This window comes from Pinus tabuliformis, chromosome 5_2, assembly GCF_031772625.1.
Source record: "Pinus tabuliformis cultivar Carrire ecotype Pingquan chromosome 5_2, CPIR1, whole genome shotgun sequence".
NCBI lineage: Eukaryota > Viridiplantae > Streptophyta > Pinopsida > Pinales > Pinaceae > Pinus > Pinus tabuliformis.
In genome coordinates, this window is record NC_142306.1 from 134,832,607 (window position 1) to 134,849,796 (window position 17,190).

The window sequence follows — 17,190 nt, forward strand, 5'->3', positions numbered from 1 at the left end:
GGACACACAATTGCACATGGAAAAAATTCTAAATACCACACTGCACAGGGTCCCTAGCTGCAGAATAAACTATGTCGCTCTATATATACGATACTCAAACCAATGAGCATACGGAAACTAATCCCCACTAAGGAATTGAAATGTTACATGTAAAGCTCAGTTCCCTGTGAGCAATATTTATAATTGCTGCAAAGCATCCAGAATATCCCAAAATATTCCATGTCAACGCAGCACAGTGAATGCTTGCCCGGCAATAGAATTATTTTGGAATCTAGAATCAATTGAATGCGGATGGACATTTTGGCCATTTTCTCGTCAGCCTTTTTGGGTGGACAGTATTTGTTCAGAATCTGAAGTCTAATTGATTTATTTTTGTGTTTGGTTGGGTTAGATCTTAATTGGAAAGATTATGGTTTTAAGTTATTAAGTTTATATAATGGTAGTTATTGATTTTGTAATATTTTGGATATTAAAAGAATAAGAGTAAAGCCAAACAGTTAAGTTTATTTAAGTTTTTTATATTTTTAGAATAAATGTGAATATATCATTTTTATACAAATGCTGAAGAATTTTGTATATTTTAAAATTTCTTAATTACAAATTTATTTTTACATTTCAAAATACAAATTCATTTTTACATTCGAAAATACAATTTAGATATTACAATCTCACTAAAATTTGTATTGAATTCAGTTTAGAATAAAAAACAAAAATTCATATCACTCAATGAGGATATTATACAAGTGTGAATTCATAAATTATAAATGTGTACTAAGATACACTAGATTTTGGAATGTACTGTTAAATTTAATTAGCTTTTGAATCATGATTTCAATTAAATGAAGAAGTGAATATTTAAATATGCAATATTTTTTATATTGGAAAATTATTTATATATAGTTTGAGTGGGTATTTATTTCTTCTTAAATGTTCATATTTTTAAATGGCTTAGTTTAAGTTAGGAAATAACTTTTTGATCCAAATCAATGATACAATTTCAAACAAGGTTGTTAATTTTATTTTATTTTATTTTTATTTTTATTGTGTAAAATGCATTTTTTAATGCATAAATGCATTCAAAACCTTGAAAAACACAAAAACCCTAGGGCACTCAAATTTATTAAACAATTTAAACTCATGTTTTTAAAATCTCTCCTAGATTTTGCTTAAAATAACTAGGTAGACAAAATGTTGTGAAAAATATCGTTTTTCCTACCACTAACAACAAATATAAAGACCCGGAGTGTTTTACATAGACAATAATGCTTAAATGTTCATCTTCAACAACACTTTCTTCGATATTTCTCGTATAACCAGCTCTGGAATATGACTATATAAAATTAAAGGCACAAGAAGTTTCTTCACATCTATCTCTTAAAAATCTATCACTTTTCATAGAAATGAAATCTGAATTATGGTGTCAAATTTGATGGCTAGTTAATTCATTGTATTTTCATCCATGGATGAATTGAACCAGACAACATATCCTCCATAGTACTTATCATTAGAGACTATGATGAAGGCTATAACATCATCATTGCAATTCTTCACCCCATCAAGCAGGGGAATCTTTTGAACGGATATGGTGAATGTCGTCGTAAATATGGTCGACCAGACCATGATCAGTTCATGGTAAAGAATCGTTCCAATGTAGTTATACACATCAGAGAACTGATGTTAAGCATTAGATGCAATTTTTGGTAACAGATTGAGATCGATGTAGCCATGTGTAGAGGAATTAAATGAACTGTTTCCCATGTATATGTAGAGGAATTAAATGAACTGTTTCCCATGTACATCAACTGATTACTGTTGTTAAATCTGAACGAGAGTAGAACCCTGACTTAGCATGCCCATGTGACTGTGCAAAGGACGTGATAGCCAGGATTGGAAAAAGAAGAGTTGAAGCACATAATTTCTCCTTCCGTATGAAACAAATCCAAGTGTTAATTTTAGACGTATGTGCAGGCAAACCACCAATAATATGACTAGATAAAACAAGACGATAACATTTCTGACCATCTGCATTTTGGTCATGTGATGAGCATGTTTTTGATAGTGATCTGTAGAGAATCATTTTCAAATTGAGGTATGGATTGTCTTACGTTATGGTAGGACTCAGTTTGATTATGGAATACAACGATTATGGGTGTTTCCAAGTTTCTAGGGGTTTCATTTTGATTGACATAATAAATAGGGTTTCTATTTGAAAATTGCACTTGATGTGAAGTATATGAACAAGTTGGTGCAAAGATTGAAAGAATCAATGTATTTTTCATTTAGGTTGGCTCACGTATAGAGTGTGAAGCATGTAAAATTGTGGTTTATTGGAACTCTATATTACAAGATTATCAATACAAAGATCTAGAGAGTTAAATATTGAGAATCATATAGCCATATACTCAGCTCACTCTACATTAATGCTTGGCTTTTTAGTTGCTGGAAGAGATTCATGTTCTACTTAGTTCTCCTTTGGATCTTCTACGTCATCATCAACTTCAAAACAAGGGTGGGATAGTTTGGGACCCCGGAAAAAAGGTGAAAAGAAAAGGAGTCCATTTCTGTCATCATCAACTTCAAAACAAAGGTGGGATAGTTTGGGACCACGGAAAAAAGGTGAAAAGGAGTCCATTTCTATTTTTTTCAAAAAAACGTGTGTCCCATGCATTGAAAATTCATGGCATTACTTTTATTAAAAAGATGGAAAATCATTATTTTGAAAGTCTCTAAAAGGGAATGAAAACCAATGCATATAAAATTGAGGGTTATTGGGGATTTTTTTAATGTCATAAGTAATGATTTGTTTCTTAATACTTATTTTAAGAAGAAAGGTGTAAGACCTTTGTATTAAGCTTTTAATATCGTCTTTGTTTCAAAATTGGTTTAGATAGTATAATCAAAGCTATAATATAATGGGGTTTAAACGTTTAGTGCAATGGGAATTATAAGTAAAATTATTCATTAGTTTGATGGAAGCTTAAAGGTTCTTTCACTCATGTTGATCCCTCACAATGGCATGATGTACTAACACAATGTACTAAATTGTTACGTGAAAAGAGAGATGTATTTTTTTTAAGTTGATGGTGAATATCCTTTTTACGGAAGGTTGTTGGATACTAATTTCTTGAGTAAGGACTTTGAGAGGATACGTAAAACTCAATGTGGAAAAAGTATTTGGTATTTTGTAAAGTGACATGTCTAAAATTGAATAAGGAGGTCAACTCACTCATCAAAGGTAACACATTGTAATAAAATTTCAGGGTGCATGATCGATAACACTCGACCACGTTAAGTAGCATAAAAATATAGTGAACATTATCAAGGGAATGGGTATATAAAATTGAGTACAAGTGAGCAAGTTAGTGTGTCAAAGACAAATGGCTAAAGGAGGAAAGTGCCTTCTAAATGAATCTCATGGAATTAATTATTTTTGAGAGTGAAACCATGAATTGCTAAAGTAATTGAGTGGAAACTATAGCAAAATAATACCATAAATGGTCAAATGATTAACACACTCGAATCTGTAAAAAATATTCAAAGAAAAATAGTTATGGACCAATTACCTAACGCACTTCAAACTAAATTAAGACAAAAGAAAAGTCAGATTGATTATATGATTGAAGCAACACCTACATTGAAGGTTGATCCAATTTATTATATAGAAAATTCAATACAAAAGTCTAATACATATTCTAATACTCATGAATTTATCAACAGACGCTTCGTTACGAAGAACGACGAAATAAAGAGGAAAATTTAGGAGCTTCTACAGAAAGGTCACATCCGGTCGAGTTCATCCCCCTGTGTGAGCCTGATCGTGTTGGTACCGAAGAAGGATGGGACTTGGAGACTCTGTATTGACTATCAGGTGTTGAACAAGAACATTGTCTGGAATAGGTACGTGAAACCACAGATTGATGACCTTCTGGACTAACTCAAGGGGGAAAACTATTTCAGTAAGATCGACGTGAAGTTTGGTTATCACGAGGTACTGATCGAACCCTCCGATGTGTGGAAGACTACCTTCAAAGCCAAGGAGGGCCTTTTCAAATGGTTGGTTATGACTTTGGGGTTGATGAATGTTATTGCAACCTTCATGAGGCTGATGGATGACATATTATGGACATTTACCAACTCATTTGTAGTGGTATACTTGGATGACATCCTCATCTTCAGCCAGAGTTGGGAAGAGCACCTCCACCACATCCAACAAGTTCTCCAAACACTACGACAAGACAGGCTATGTGCCAATTTGGAGAAATCCACTTTTCGCATGACCCAGGTTCAATGTTTGGCATACATTATTAATTAACGGGGCATGCATGTCGATCCAACCAAGATCCAAGTCATTCAGGATTGCCTAGCCCCAACCACTCTAACAAAGCTCCGCATTTTTCTGGGTCTTACCTGTTCCTACTATAGGTTAGTGTTGGGATTCTCTCATATCACTTAGCCCTTGAGTCAAGTAACCAGCGGAGGAGTGAAAGTAAAATTATCTTGATCTGAATATTAACAAAAGGCATTCGCAGAGTTGAAACATTACCTATGCTCTGCATCAGTGCTCACATTACCAGACTTGCAACAACCATTTGAGATCGAGCCAAATGCCTCTAACTCTTCTATTAGGGCAGTCCTTACTCAACAAGGGCATCCAGTGGCATATCATAGTGAGACACTTTTAGACACAGCCCAGAAGTATCCCACTTATGAAAAAGAGATGTATTCCATTGTGCAGGCCTGTCGATAGTGGGAGCATTACATTTTGGAGAAGGAAACGGTCATCCACCTAGACGACCAACCTCTGCAATTCATAAAGATGCAAGGGAAGTTGCATAATGATCACCATCAAAAGTGGTCCACATACCTGCAACAGTTCCATCTAAATATCAAATATAAGAAGCGAAGCACCAATAATGTTGCAGTCTACCTCACTCAACCAACGATCATGGCATTAATGACCTTGCTTGACTCTTATGGGCACCAGACTTCTGATTGGCCGCTGTCTACAAAAGCAACCCAAACATCGATCACACATAACAGACACTCTTAGAGGTTCAGCAAGTTCCATATTTTCATCTCCAAGATGCCCTTTTGTGCCATCTATGACACCTTTTTGTTCCTTCAAGTGAGTGTGCCAAGATGATTTGGGAAGCACATGACAGTCGGGCAGCTGGGAATTTCGAGGTTGAGTAAATGGTGGCAGTATTGCACAAGTATTTCTATTAGCCAAATCTTCAACAGGATGTCGGGAAGTATATTACATCCTGCACTATTTGCGCTATTGCCAACCGACCATCAAGAAGCAAGGCCTCTATAATCCATTTCCAACCCCTAGTCGAACTTGGGAATCTATCTCCATGGATTACATGTCGTGCCTTCCTTCTACTAAGCATGGAAATGACCGTGTTTTTTTGGTCGTCAACAAATTGTCAAAGATGGTCATTATGGTAGCTTGCAAGAAGAATATCGCAGCAGAGGCCATTGCTAAACTCTTCTTTGAACGAGTGTGGTTATACTTTGGGATCCTGTAGTCTATCATCTCAGATTGGGATAACAAGTTCCTTTGTATATTTTGGTCCAGTCTTTGGTCAATGCTAGACACCAAGCTCACTAAGTCCACAACTTTCCATCCCCAAACTGATGGCTAGACATAGGTCATCAATAAGATGATCACAAACATTCTGCGCATGTACAACTGAAAGAATCCACACACATGGGATGAGATCCTCCTCTATCTCTAGCACAGCTATAATTAGGCTCTCCACAACTCGACTGACCACAACCCTTTTCAAGTGGGATTGGGATTTTAGCCACTATATCCCATTGATGCAGCCATGCCATTTGTAGCTACTCACACATATTCAGCTCATGTCTAATCTGAAGCTCATAAGGAAAACAACTTCATTAAGCACATCCAACTTATCCACAAGCAGGTCCTTGACATTTTGGATAAACCAAATTCCAAGTACAAGTAGCGACATTATCAACATCGGGTGCCACAAAAATTTCAAGTGGGTGACAAAGTCTGGTTGCATTTGCAAAAGGAATGCCTTACTCGATCCTATCGGAAACTCATGCCACTCCAATATGGTCCCTACACCATTACCAAGGCTATGGGAAACAATGCATTTGAACTCATTCCCTGATTCCTTCGCCTGCACCCAGTGTTCAATGTGGACTCTCTTTGACCATACTTACCACCATTGTTAGACAACATCATACATTGCAGAATAGCTCACACCTCCACAGTTAAATTCAGATTGCATGGAGAAAGCCACAATTAATGGGATCATGGACACATATATAAACAACACCCGAAAAAAGGATCCAACTATATCGATTTTTCAAAGTAGGCCAACTCCTTTACCAGGGCAAGTGGCTCACCAAGGATCAAGTTCAACATAAGTTTCCTCATTTCATAGAGGAACTTAACACAATGGCCACCATTGCTTTCTAAGGGGGGAGGAATGATCCAAGTGTATATTGGTTTCCACCTACCTATTCCAGTTGGACCCCCACCATTGTTTTTTTCAGTTTTTCAATTTCCTTATTTGTAGTACAGTTTTCTATTTTTGGCAGTTTTTCGGGACCTAAACATCTGAAGCCGTTCTGAGGCCCTAAACAATGTTTTTTTAGAAAAAATGGGAACAACATGGGATGTATACTGATGTAGGTCATTGAGAAGCTATAGTGCTCAAATATATCTTTCTAACGAGGTATTGTGCATGTCAAACAAAAATCGTATGCCAAAGTTACAACACCGGGAAGTTGATGTCGCAATTTACACAAAAGGGGCCCACAATTTGGCGATTCATCTCCTAGCATTAGGTTTTTGGATGTTTATGGTTTTCCATTGTTTCTAAATAATAAATAGGCCTTTGAGGCTCATTGTAACACAGTTCAAAGGCATGTAGCCACCACATCTCTTCTCATAGATAAGCTACCATCGCCTAAGCTAGTCTTATTTCCATTCTGTTTATAAGCATATTTGAAACGAAGTGTTATTTCTACTGCATGTTTGTATTTATGGTTATATTTGTAATTTTTTGTGTTCCTGTTTAAATTCAGATCATCCTTTGTACAAATATCTGGGATTTGACATCCATCATAAACTCAGTTGCAGTTATAGCATTAAGAAAAGGATATTGGAGGTTATAATTATGACTATAGGATTGAAAACAATTGTAAGTTGGAATATCTTTAGATTTGGGATAAAATTGCTCCTATTTGAGACTCTCATCACTACTGGTATTTTATATCAACATGAGGTTTAGGGTTGCAATATATTCAAATATTCATGGAGGAATATTGAACAAATCTAATAGTATTTTATAATAAACAACCTCAAGATTTAAGGAAATACTTTTTTCCTTATATTTTTGATTGAAGAAAACCTTTCCTCCACTAAAAGCAAGCTTATGTCAATGTATCTTATGGATAAGAAGAATTTATACAATCTGGATCCCAAGATGTTTCCTAATATATTCTTTAATGCTAGAAAAAAAACCCAATGTTCAACTCAAGCAAGGGCGACATAAGGATGCTCGGTCTTGGTTAGATCACATGGGAATAAAGGAGGATATCATTTTCTTAAATTTCGATAATATTAAAAATATTATTACTTCCAAATTTAAGGAGAAATTGTGGAGAATTAAGGAGATGGAGATAAAAAGGAACCTATAATATTATAAGGAAGTGATCAACATCAATCTCAAAAGACAAAAAATATTTCTTTCTCATAATAGTGTTAAGAAAAGGGAAAATTTTAAGGATGGAATTTTTTATTAAAGTTTAGAAACCTTGGCGAATCTTAATAGTCCCTATTATGCAACTTGTAAACTATTTGGTGATACTCTTGTAAAAATATTCAATTTTCTAATGATTTTATATAATTGTTATAAAATTTTGGTGATTTCTAAGGTAAATAATGTTTATCCCATAGAAATTAGGTGAATCTTATTTTAGAAAAAAGGAAAATAAAGAATATTTTTTAGGGAAAAACATGGATCATAAGCGCATATGTGAATGATATCCCCTAACATTTTCCCTCGTTAAGAGGAAATAAACATTTCTAGGACTAGAACAATTTTTTATGAGTTGCATACTAAAACTTGTTGTTGGTTACTGCCAAAATCCGATGGGATGATAGGGTTTGTCACTTGTGTGTTCCCATAAGTGCTGAAGATGAAGTACACTTTTTCTTAGATTGTCCATCTTATACTTACACTTGATATAATTTTCAAAATATTTTTCACACTACTGTGTATCTTGACCTTTTGGCTTAGCGAATCTATGGTAATATGAGAACTCTTCTCTTACTTCCTTTTGAGCATAGAAATAAAATGTTAAAAATTTCTAATTAAGTTCTCATCTTCTTGAGGTCAACTAGACCATATTAGTGGAAGTTGATCATCATCACCATCATTATTTTATATTAGTTTTCCCCATATATATCTCTTACACGCTTTTGCAAAGAATTTAGATCAATTTAATTTATTTTAGTTAACTTTATCTTCACCCAAGAGATATAAATTACTTTACCATGAAAAAACCATATTCCTAATAATCTTGGTAGTAGTTATAATCAACATGATACAATTAAGTATATCTTCTTCTTCTTGTTATAGTAAATCCTCTAAAATCCTCAACCAAACTTCCATACAACCTAATTAAATCCTCTAAAATCCTCAACCAAACTTCCATACAAGCTAATTAAATCCTCTAAAATCCTCAACCAAACTTCCATACAAGCTAATTAAATCCTCTAAAATCCTCAACCAAACTTCTATACTAGTTAATTAAATTCTCTAAAATCCTCAACCAAATTTCGATACAAACTAATTAATTTAGCCTTGTACATTACTTTTGAATTAGAAAATATTGTATGTTTATTTTTTAGACAAAATATAATTATTATTGAACCCATACTAGCTGAATATCTTGATATTGATTTTCCTATCATCAAAATTTCCAAAAAGAATTGTTGTCGAGCTAACCAAATATTATTTTAATATATAATCTAATCTATAATGAACCATATCACCAATAACTCCAATAAATTTTTTTGTATGGTATCTTATTTAATATCATATTAATATATTTTAATTGGTTCAATACTAGGAAAGTCATATAAATTAAATGGTTGGTAAACATTGTTAGGAATCAATCCATAATTAGCAACAAAACACTTTCTTCATGATACATCTCAAGTTGTTAAAATTAGAAAAATCATAAAAACTAACTAAAATTATAACTTTATGTATACTACTATCAATATTATAGAATATTCCATGGATGATAAATCTATATCATCTACCTAATAACAACCACATAATTGAATGGGCATCAATCCATAATAAGTATCAAACCATTCACCCTTACTTTACCATGGAGATTCTTAATATGTAAATAGTATTTGTTACAATACTATGACTTATAAATATGACATACCGAAAATATGTAAATAGTATTTGTTACAATACTATGACTTATAAATACCACATACCCAAAATATGCAAATAGTATTTGTTACGATACTATGACTTATAAATACCACATACCCAAATAAAATTATAACTCGCTCCCACATTTATTCCTATGAGATTTTTGTTTAATTTAAAAAATTTAAAATTACAAAACTTATATTCTATTAGATAATACTTTATGGAGATTAAATCCTACTTTCTACCTACTAATAATTGATAACTAAATTAAAATAATAAAATATATTAGAGTATAAATATTACTATTTATTCCATAAATTTTAAATCTTATAACTAAACTAATTGTAATAAAATTATAAAGACCTTGTTACAAAATAAAGACGAAAATCGATCTTTATAACTAAAATTTTGAATGCAATATTCCAAAATAAACAAGTGTATCCACATATAATAATCTATTTATTTGATCTAAGATTAGATTCATTTGGTTCGACGTTCATTAACTTATTCATTTGATCCAACGTTGAAAAACTATTTTGGATATTTGGATAGGGTTAGGCTATTTGGAAAAGTTTGCTCCTTCCACCCATAGCCGCGGGTGCTTTACATATTTAGACAAGTTTGCTCAGTCAACCCACACCTGCCGGTGCTTCAGATAGTACGGTACAGGTAGAACGAAATGAGAAAGGATAAACAATAAATTCTAGACATGATATAACGTTTATTGCTAAATATCCTAAAAGAGGAACAATTAAAAAAGTTGTATCATCTCTATCAGGTTCATGAGTGGCTTCTGGTTTTTAATATTTTGATATATCGGGCTTATCCTCAAACATCTAATTAGAAGTTGATTCCACGTTGATTGGCATAGAACTTAGAGTCTTCCGACATACAAATATATACGCCAGTTCTCAGAATCTTCTGAATTCCACATATATTTTGCTTACCGTCTTCCAACTTCCAAACAGGAAAACCATTTATTTAGAAAAATCATAAATAGGTTCTTTCATGTAAAACACGCTTTCCATCGTTGAAAATGCGTACTATCACGACGTACACTTTGGTATATAAGAATTCATCTTCTATTTTATTTTTCAAAATAACATTGCCATATAATATTGCTAAGCATCCTGCATAGATTTTTTCAAATTACAAAATTTCTTTGTGAAATCTCTATAAGAATCCGGGTTTTTTAACATTTCTGAATTATATAGTTATAAAAAAATATATTTTAAATAATAAAAATAAATTCTCCATAGTTAAAATGTCTAATTTTTTTCACAATAATAAATTTATATGTAATAAAAACACATTTCAAAAAAAATAAAAAACAAAATTTACCTAAAAATTATTTAACCACACTTACTCATGATGCTATGCCAAAACCCATAAACTCTATGACACTTCAAAATCTATAAGGAATTAATATATAAATCTAAGGGTTTATAATATTAATTTTAGGATTTATAATATTGGGTTTGATGGTGTTAGGATTTACAATATTCAGTGTAATATTATTGTTTGGTATCATGATGTATCACATTGTTTTTATTAATAATGTAACATTTTAATCGTAGCATTTAGTTTTTTCCATTTAGTTTATTTTTCATTGGGTTTATAAAATTAATCTTTTGGGTTTGTTTTTATTAATCTTAAGGTTCAATATTTTTCCCTTAAGTATATTAATCCTTTGTGTTTATTATTCTTAATATTAGGGTTTAATATTTTTCCCTTGTGTTTATTTTTCCTTGGGTTTATAATACTAAACCCTTGGGTTTATTTCCATTGTTTATAATATTAGTACCTTGGATTTGTGATATTGCTATTTTCAATTTTGGGTTTATAAGGTTGCATTTAGTATGACATATGAAATGTTGAGTTTTCAATACTAGGGTATATAATATTCAGTTTTTTAATATTAATTGTGCCATTTATAATATTAGTCATGTGGTTTAAAATATTTATTGTAAAATTTATAATATTAATTTTAGGGATATAATATTAATCTTAAAGTTTATAATGTTGGATTTTATAATATCAGGGCTTATAATAATTGATTTAATATTAGAGTTACATATTGTTATGTTGAAATGGTTCATATATCTATCATTATGTATAAAAGAAATTGATAATTATATTAATATGTTAATAAACGTATATTAATAATTAAGGTAATGGTGAGGGATAAATATGTATTATTAGTGATAACCTTATACTATTATTATATTATATTAATTTGTTATTTTTAAATATATCAATGTATATGGTTGTTATTATTTACATAGTTATTATTAAGTATAAATAATCAATCTTTAATACCCACATTAACACTATATATCTAATTATTATTAATGAGATTTATAAATGCCTATGGCTTATATCAGCCACATTTATGAATGTGGTTGTATATGTGTTTCATACTAATGTCGTTGTAGCCGAATGTCAACCACATTCTTAAATGTGGTTTTGCTACTTTTATAACAATAAATCAAAAACCTAGAAGCCCTTGTCACAAAAAGCCATGGAAGTTGCCCCTTGTATTTAGAGACTGAGTCTTTGATTAAATTAAGTAGTACCATTATTTTAAATATAAAGAAAATACAAGGTTGAATGAATGCTTTGGGATGTAGAAATATACATATATAGCTATAAAATATGTAATATAGATTTATGATAATTTTGACCTTGATATTAAATCTAGTGGAAAATCCATGGTAAAGTAATTAGAGCTTAGTGTTTTCTTGGCAAGCACAAATAAAAATTAGAAATGCAAAAAATATGACCATAATTATTTCCCTTTTTCCTTTTAAGAAAAAATATATGATGTCATCACTCATATATATATATATATATATATATATATATATCTTAGAAGTTTCCATTCTTTGTTTGAGATGCTATCACTAATCACCTTCTTAATTATATTTTTGAGTCTTTTCCATATTTTCTCATGAGATGAATTCCCATATTCATGGTAATTTTTACAATTGAATGGTAGATGGTCATAATCTATCTCATAATAATGAATCCAATTGTCTTGTGTGAATTGATGCATTCTTTCTACTCCCTAACCACAATCAATATATCAACCCAAGGCATTACTAATATTTTAGAAAGCTTCCTCATTCCAACAATGAAGAAAAAGATATAACAACTTAACTCAAACTAATACAAGTAATGAAGTATCATTTTCTATGTTAAAATATGGAATCCAACTATCCAAACACAATCCTTGAGCTCCTATAAAGTGAAAACACAATCCTTGAGCTCCTATGAAGTGAGACCACCTCTAGAAAATCAAATCAAGAGTGTCTTTTTTTTCAAACATAAAAGTGAAAAAACATAAAAATATCTAAATTTATCCTCTATCTTGGACCTCTAATTTTGTTGAGCCATTAATTAAAAAAAAACAATTATAATAAAAATCCCATAAAAAAATTCCTAATAAAACCTCTCAAACATTACTCTTCACTAATTTTAACATAAACAACAATTTTCATAACATTATCCAATTTCTTCACAAATCAAACAACCCTACTACCATTTTGGTTGAAAACAAAAATCGATCAATAAATATATATACATATACTTAGATCCTTTAATTTCTTTGATTCCTCCAATATAATGATTACATCCTGTAATTCTTTGATTTCCCTTTAAATTACATTAATTGCTTTAACACTACCAAAGTCGACACTACCAATGTCGAACCACCAATGTATGACAGCTTGTAGATATATACACATTAAGTATCATGTTTGCCCACAAGCAGATATGTATTGGAATACGGAATGAATAAAATAACCATTGTACCCTTACACGAATACATCTCCCTCACAAGCATAAAGATGATAAAGTGCGAAGATATGTGGGAATGAAAAATAGTTACTTTCGTATATGACTTACATTCTAATTCTAAAATTAAAATATATTTAAAATCTAAAAATAGATTTAGAGATTTTACTAATAAATAAAAAACATTCATTTAATCTTTGAATATATTTTCCCTTACAATCACAAACTTTATTATTCTCTCCCTGCAGTTCTTTTGTATTCTCTCGTTGTGTTGATTTCCTACTGCACTTCATCAATTTGACTTAATCTATTTTTTTATAATTATATTGGAAAATTTTGAAAAAGCCAAACAATTAATTATAAAATATCGAATATGTATATATATAATTTTATTAAAACTCTATAATATATAGAAATATATATGATAGTGGCCAGATTAAAACTTTAAATCTTTTAAATTACATCATATTTTATAATAGGGCAATCACTAATTAAATTATTTTTCAAAAACATATTTATTTATAATATTTTATTTTTATTTTTTAATTTAATTTTAATGTGCATAACATAGTTATATAAAATAATAATAATTTAATTTAAATATAAAATTCTAAATATTATGCTACTCATAATTCATTATTATTTTAATTTTATATTTATTTAATTTATATAATAAAATAAATATATAATTTATAATTATTATTTATATTTTATATACATTTCATATTTCTGTATTTAGTATTTAATTTTATTCAAACTTTCAATTTATCATTTTTTTAATATATTTTTTTTTATTTTAAATTTTAATATCCACATATATATATATTATTTTTTTTATTTTTATATTTATTAATTTTAATATTTAATATTTTATTGTATTTTTAGATTTATTATTTTTAATACTGAATAGTATGTTTTTTCGTTTCAAAATATCTCATCCATACTCAACTATAATGCACATATAATTATAATTTTAGAATTTTATTTTCCGTGTTTTTAAATTACTCTCGCAAAGTTTGCCCAAGCTTATTCAAGCCAACTTTACATGCAAAAACGAATAGCCATAACTCTTAACCAATACAAATTCCCGACTCATACCTAAATGATTTGTTTTTTCTCTTTATCTTACACGAGCACGTACACTCTTGTTTTTGTTAAAATATGGTGATAAAGTATTTTTAGATAATAAAAGAAATTAATAAGTATAATAAAGATTTTTTAATGGTGGGTATTCAAAAAGTTTTTTAATATTTGGGTCTTTTTTCTTGTTTTCGCTGAAGTAAGATTTAGAATTTCTATTTACTTGAAGCTAAAAAATAGGTTACATAAAATACAACAAATCCAAAGCCAACTTCACGGGCCTAGGGTTCACAAAACAAAATAATTTCCTAAGCCGTTCGATCTGTCTAACAGACGAGGATCTAAATCTGAACTAAAACAAGAAAACTCAAGAAGTCTTAACACAGACCCAATGTGGAAATAAAGACCGCGATGAAAACATTTTGGGTCCGCTAGGGCCCAAAATTCCACGATCTCGACCCTGAGGAGAAACGTGCAGGGAAGATACGTGGTCCCATCAACATGCACAACAAACCTTAATCGTAGATTTGTTAATCCCAGATCCAACGACTATAAAGGATATTAGGCTAGAAAGAAGAGCGAGGAATACCTGCCCGATGAAGGCGGTATTCCCTCTCCTCCTTGAGCCACGTGTTGAACAGTTAGTGGCATTAGGAACCTTTCTATTAAACCACTTAGGGTCTTGAGGGCACCCAAAAGCCACTTTAACTGTAGTAAAACTACCTTGTACTGTAGTAAAACTCTTGGTGTCATGGTTTAGCTTCATGCTCTTCCCCCGCTGCCATCCTTCACACTGTGAGACCCAAATGTGCCAATTCTCTGGTCCTCTGTTTGTCGAACCCTTATCATCCATCTGTGAGATTTTCAACTGGCTGCTTCTCCTTCATGCACTGATAATCCTCCCTGTCTGCACGAGCCAGAGTGTGGCAATCGTCATGCAATTTCCCTATGGGTACCAACTGCCACAACCAAATCTTATTGTCTCTTGTACAGAGCACCCCTTCATTAGCCAGCTGGTCTGCCACTCTGTTGGCATTTCTGCGTACATGAACAAATCTAAGTGTTCTTAGTATTCTTAGGTGAGATTGAATTTGGTGATAGACTTACAAAAGTCTCCAATGGTTCGAAGCTTTGTCTGGTGCAGTGCCAGTGCCTATCTTTTTGACCCAATTAATTGTTAATTCCGAGTCAGCCTCTATGATTGTATTATGTAAATGATATCCAATCAAAATTTCTAAGCATTGCTCAATGGCCATGACTTCCGCCATATTGTTAGAGGCATTCCCAAAATCACTGTGAAAGATGATTTTTATATTACCCTCTTCATCTCTTATGACTCCTCTGTAATGAACATCCCGAGGGTTTCCTCTTAAGACTCCATCTATATTGAATTTCAAAAAGCCATGGGGAAGGGGTTGCGAGAAAGCCTTTCCTTCTAATATGTGCCTTGCGATCTTCTTTATACCCTAAGGGACAGGCAACTAGAGCCCCAACAGTTGTAGAATGCGAGCATCCTGGTGATAAGGGGGTTTCTCAGGGGGTTGCTTCAGAAGGGCATTAACAGTTTCTTTGAGCTATTTTAAGATCTGAGCCATGATGCTTTGGGTTGAGCCAGATTTGTCCTTGAAAATCCTGTTGTTGTGTTCTTTCCAAACATCCCAGATCAAAAAACCTGGAATCAGAGTCCAGGCTATGTTGACTATCTCATTATCTGAGAAATATTTCCTCCAATTCTTTAAAGTTCCAGTGATGTCATTTTCATCCCTGTACGTTTGATTGAAGATTGAGACCACCCAGTTCCATAAGGTGGAGGTGAATGAGCAGAGGTTGAGAAGGTGATCCATAGTTTCTTCCTGTAGACCACATAACTGGCATCTTGATGGACCAACAAAACCTCTCTTTTTAAGATTTTCCCAAGTCAGAATCTTTTTATGCTATACCAGCCACATGAGTAGTTTGATCTTCATCCAGTGTCAGTTGTGCTATAGGTCCTTCCATATCTTAACAGGGATTGGATAGTTAAGTCTGGTGGCTATTCTTTTGGCATTTTTAAGGTTGAAGATGCCCTCATTGTTTCTCCCCCATATTAGTTGGTCATTCAAGGTCGAAGTCAAAATTTTTCTCTTTTCCAGAATCACTTTTGGAACTCTAGTTTCGTCCTTCAAAGGGGTCTTTTCACTGTAAATGGGTACCTTCCATCTTCTCCATTTACCGCTGTCCCTTGTCTAATCCCAAAAGTCACCTATCATTTTCCGTCCTTTATTGATGGTATCATTTTTGATAATGTCCATTGCTTCTCTGCATAGGTTAGGTTCTTGCTGCCAGTTATCCTCCCAGAGCTAGGCAAGATTCCCATTTCTGATCTCCTGGAAACTATGTTTCTAAACTAAGGCTCTGTTCTCCCAAGCATTGATCCAAATATGGGAACCCTTGATGTGTCATGTGATATGAATGTGGTCCCTTTCTTGCCAGTCCATTGCATATTTCTGTTTTTAGAGCTTGGCCCAGGGGTTTCTCGTTTCCTTTAGCCATCTCCACCAAAGTTTTGCTCCCCAAACTTTGCTTAGAGTGTCCGGGTCATGGAGACCCAAAAGACCATGGGTTTTGGGTTTGCATAGTTTGTCCCAAGCTACCAGAGTCCATTTCTTTTTCTCTTCCCCTTTACCCCAAAGAAAATCTCTTTGTATATTCTTGATATGTTTTGAAACAACCAATGGGGCAGGAAGAGTTGAAAACATGAAAATTGGAATGGTTTGTAGGAATGCCTTTGTAAGAACTACCCTGCCTACTAAATTCAAAGATCTGCTTGTTCAATTACTCATTTTTTCCTTCAGTTTATTAGTTATTGGCTCCCAAACTTCTTTACTCAGAG